The following is a 5000-nucleotide window of genomic DNA, read 5'->3' as shown; positions in this document are numbered from 1 at the left end:
TGTAAAGAAAACTTTGAGGACTGTAGTTCTATCAGAGCCCATGAGGGACCTTTGTCAGCTCCCCTGTCAAGCCAATGACTAAGTTTGTTAATGTTGCATGCCCAATAATATTGGATAAGGTTGGGTAGTGCGAGACCGCCCAGCTTTTTGGGGAGTTGTAAAACAGCTATTTTAATACAGGGTGGCTTATTCAACCACAGAAACGACGATACTGTCTGGTCTAGGTGCTGAAAGAAGGACCTTCTCATAAAAATTGGAATATGCTGGAACAAATAGAGGAATTTAGGTAGAATCACCATCTTTACCAGGTTAACTCTGCTAGTTAAGGAGAGAGGGAGAGAGGACCAGCGAGTCATATCAAGCTTACACTTATCAATAAGAGGCCGAAATTTTTTGTTGAAAAGGTCCTCAAAAGAAGCAGTGACGAATACGCCTAAATATCAAAACCCCTCTGAAACGACTCTAAATGGGAAAGAGGACGATGGCAACCTCCTAGCCAGGAGGTTGATAGGGAGAAGTTCACTTTTATTAAAATTTAATTTGTAACCAGAATATCTGCTGAACTGGGTTAAAATGTCTGTAATAACAGGGATGGACGCGGCCGGGTTTGACACAAATAATAGTAGATCATCCGCGTACAGGGACAACTTGTGGGTGACATTGTTCCTGGTGATGCCCTCGACTCTCCCCTCCCCCCGAAGCCAGATGGCCAACGGCTCAATAGCGAGAGCAAATAGGAGGGGAGAGAGGGGGCATCCCTGTCTAGTGCCCTGGTGAAGGGCAAAGGAGGGCGACCTCACACCATTTGTGTGGCAATCAGGGCAGGTAGGGCTTGCCGCAGACGAGTGGCTAGGACCTTGGCGAGAATCTTTTGGTCCACATTTAAAAGTGAGATGGGCCTATAGTTGCTGCATTCGAGGGGATCCTTGTCTTTTTTTAATAAAAGAGAAATGTTAGCTTCAGATAGGGTTGGGGGCAGTCTGCCACTAGTAAATGATTAATTGTAGACATTAACCAAATGTGGGGTTATATGGTTTGAATATGCTTTGTAAAATTCAACGACAAACCCGTCTGGGCCAGGGGATTTGCCATTTTGTAGCTGTCCAACCGCACTTCCGCCAGTGAGATCGGTGCACCTAGTTTATCAGCCAGATTACTATCGACTTTGGGATACGTAAGCATCTCCAGGGGGCTGTGGTTCTTCCAAATTTCAGGCGAGTACTCTGAAATGTACAAGTCAGAATAGAAATTTAAAAACGCATCGTTTACCAATTTGGGGTCGGTGGCCACTGCTCCCGATGGCAATTTTATCCTGGGGATCAGTCTCGAGAGAACTGCTGATGGGCGAGAAGTTTGCCCGTCTTATCTCCCATTTCAAAATAACTTTGCCTTGTTTTTAACAATTTGGTTTCAACCTTAGATGTTGACAGAAGGTCAAACTCGGCCTGAAATTTAAGACGTTGGTCATAAAGAAAGGGAGTGGGGGCGGCGACATATTGTGTGTCAATTTTCAATAGTTGATACGAGAGCCAGACCATCCTTTCCGTGTCCACCTTTTTCTTACGGGAGGCAAACAAAATCGCATGCCCCCTCAGATATGCTTTACACGCCTCCCATAGAGTGCCTCTCGTGATGTCTGGGGTATCATTTGTTTGAAAGAAGTTGGCTATCTCCTCCTGGAAGAATTTTTTAAAACGTGGATTACTCAATAAAAGGTGGGAAAGTTTCCATTGTGTATGTGGGGAGCTGTGGTTTGGGAAATTTATGACAACCGATGTAGGAGCATGGTCTGCGTTCACTATACTGTGATACTCACTTGAGTTGACCCAATGCAACAGCCTATTATCAACGGAAAAAAAATCAATTCTGGAATATGAACGATGAACGTGGGAGAAAAACAAAAAAGCTTTGGTGGATGGGTTAAGAGACCGCCAAGGATCACTGAGGCCAAGCTGGCACATAAAAGATTTCAATGTGGCGGCAGAGTTGGACAACGTGGGGGGTCTAGAGGTGGACCTATCTAGAACAGGATCCTGAGTAAGGTTGAAATCACCACCTATAATCGGATAGTGACTGTCTATATCAGGAAGGGAGGAGAAAAGATGGGTGATAAATTTGTCATCATCCCATACAGGGGCGTAGGCACTCACTAAAATAACTGGGATGTCAAACAGCCTGCCTGACACAGCCACAAAACGCCCATTAGGGTCTTCAATAGATTTCGTTGGTTCAAATGAAATATTTTTACTGATAATAATGGCTGCCCCTCTCGCCCTCGCAGAAAACCTAGAATGAAATACATGACTCATCCAGGGTCTTTTAATACATGACATCTCAGAGGTCTTGAGGTGAGTTTCCTGACGGAAATAAATATCCCCTCTGAGTTGTCTCAAATATGCAATCACTTTGCCCCTCTTAATTGTTCCATTGACTCCCCTAACATTCCATGACACAAACCTGCAGCCCTGGTTTTGGGGTGTAATTGTATTAAGCATTACTCACCCTTTGTTAAGTGGAGATATGCAGTGACGATGCCTTTTTTCTTGGGGGGGACGACGACGACAAAAAAAAAAAAAATAATAATAATAATAATAATGATAATAATAATAATAATAATAATAAAAAAAAAATCATTAACACATTTAAAACCCCTATACAGTTTCCAGTTTATACTTACTGATCATTACTGATCATAACTTCACCACTCCCGCAGGACAAAATGTAACCCTGATAGCACAGACAGTCAGACAATAACAGAGAGAAGTTTAAGCGCCTTCCATATTGTAAGGCTTAAAACGAAACTAGTCACCTGTGAGCATAAACGTTGCGATACAACAGTCACTATGGAAAAATTCCCCCAGAGAACAGTGCAGGTTTTCCCATTACTCAACCCCTTTAGAACAATAAAGGGCGATATGTCCAAGAAATAGAAAGCAAAGACATGAGTAGAGAGGCTGTATCTTCATGTAACAGAAAAAACAATCATCATAACTCCCACTGCGACGTAACAGGCATCTTTGTATTAAACGTTTGACTAATATTACCCCTAATAAAGATTAAAAGCATGGTCAAGGGCCAAAGAGAGAGAGAGAGAGAGAGAGGAGCTCAAGGTGCCAGTTCCCCCGGTAGTCTAAGTCTATAGCAGCATAACGAAGAGCTGGTCTACACCAGCACCAGCTCTAACTAGAACTAGGAAAAGGGACCACATTACTCCTGTGTTGGCTTCTCTGCACTGGCTCCCTATACAGTCTAGAATAGAATTCAAGATCTTTCTTCTCACTTACAAAGCTCTAAATGGCCAGGCACCATCTTATCTTAAGGAGCTACTAGTGCCGTACTGCCCCTCGAGAGCGTTGCGGTCCCAGAGTGCAGGCCTGCTAGTGGTACCTACAGTCTCTAAATGTACTATGGGAGGTAGAGCCTTCAGTTATCGGGCTCCTCTCCTCTGGAACCGTCTTCCAGCCGGGGTCCGGGAGGCAGACACAGTCTGTATTTTTAAGAATAGACTTAAAACTTTCCTTTTTGATAAATCTTATAGTCAGTACACAAGCTGCAGCGTTCTGGACCAGTTGAAGAGTCTTTAGTAACTTAACAGAGCACCCTGACAAAAGAGAGTTAGAATAATCCAATCTGGAGGTAACAAATGCATGAACTAGTTTTTCTGCATCAGGATATTCCTGATCTTAGATATATTACAGAGATGAAAATAGGCTGTTCTTGAAATTTGCCTGATGTGAGAGCTAAAGGACATATCTTGATCAAATACAACTCCTAGATTTCTAACAGTGGTGCTAGATGCCAGGCTGATGTCATTAAGGACAGTCAAATCACTAGAAAAAGTCTCTCTGAGGTTCTTAGGGCCTAGCACAATAACTTCAGTCTTGTCTGAGTTAAGTAGCAAAAAATGTCTGGTCATCCAGGTCCTAACGTCCTTAAGGCACATTTCTAGCTGACATAACTGACTGGTGCCATCGGGCTTCATTGATACATAAAGCTGAATATCATCTGCATAACAATGAAACTGTATGGAGTGTTTCCTCATAATATTTCCCAGAGGAAGCATATATAATGTAAAGAGAATTGGTCCAAGCACTGAACCTTGTGGGACTCCATGGCAAACTTTAGTGTGCATAGAGGACTCATCATTAACATGTACAAACTGAGATCGGTCTGATAAGTAGGATTCAAACTAACTTAAAGCAGTCCCTGTAATTCCAAGTAAATGTTCTAGTCTGTATAATAGGATCCGATGGTCAATGGTGTCAAAAGCAGCACTAAGATCTAACAAGACGAGCACAGAGAGAAGTCCCCTGTCTGAAGCTAGAAGTAGATCGTTTGTAACTTTAACTAGTGCAGTCTCAGTGCTATGGTGGACTCTAAATCCTGACTGAAACTCCTCAAATAAACTGCTGTCATGGAGAAAGTCACACAGCTGTTTAGCTACCACCTTCTCCAGGATCTTTGAGATAAAAGGAAGGTTGGATGTAGGCCTGTAGTTAGCTAGAGTTCCTGAATCTAGAGTAGGCTTTTTAAGTAGAGATTGATTACCGCTACTTTAAATGCCTGTGGTACATAGCCTGCCAGTAAAGACAAATTGATCATAACTAATATAGAGTTGCAAACTAAGGGAAAGACTTCCTTGAACAGCTTGGTTGGGATTGGGTCTAAAAGACAGGTTGACGGTTTCGACGCAGAAATAATTGAATTTAGCTCTGAAAGGTCGATTGGAGAAAAACAGTCGAGACTAATATCTGGTCCTGGAACTGTCTCTGCCGTATCAGATGTATCCGCACCAGGTAAGGGCAGGAGGTTACTAATTTTGTCTCTGATGTCTAGAATTTTGTTATTGAAAAAACTCAGGAAATCATTACTGCTGAGGGCTAAAGGAATACAAGGCTCAATGGAGCCATGACTCTCTGTCAGCCTGGCTACAGTGCTGAAAAGGTATCTAGGATTGCTTTTGTTTTCCTCGATTAGAGAGGAGTAGTAGGCAGCTGGAG

The 5000-nt window shown here is 42.8% G+C and overlaps 1 protein-coding gene across 1 annotated transcript in view; it reads left to right on the top strand.

Moving 5' to 3' along the window:
- Positions 1–5000, top strand: part of LOC110002139 (heterogeneous nuclear ribonucleoprotein L-like) — a 28957-nt gene that overhangs the window by 20005 nt on the left and 3952 nt on the right. The gene's annotated exons all lie outside the window — the stretch shown is intronic.

Source organism: Labrus bergylta, chromosome 1 (assembly GCF_963930695.1).
Source record: "Labrus bergylta chromosome 1, fLabBer1.1, whole genome shotgun sequence".
In the NCBI taxonomy this organism is placed as follows: domain Eukaryota; kingdom Metazoa; phylum Chordata; class Actinopteri; order Labriformes; family Labridae; genus Labrus; species Labrus bergylta.
Note: the sequence above shows the minus strand (reverse complement) of the source record. Positions and strands in the feature narration are given on the sequence as shown.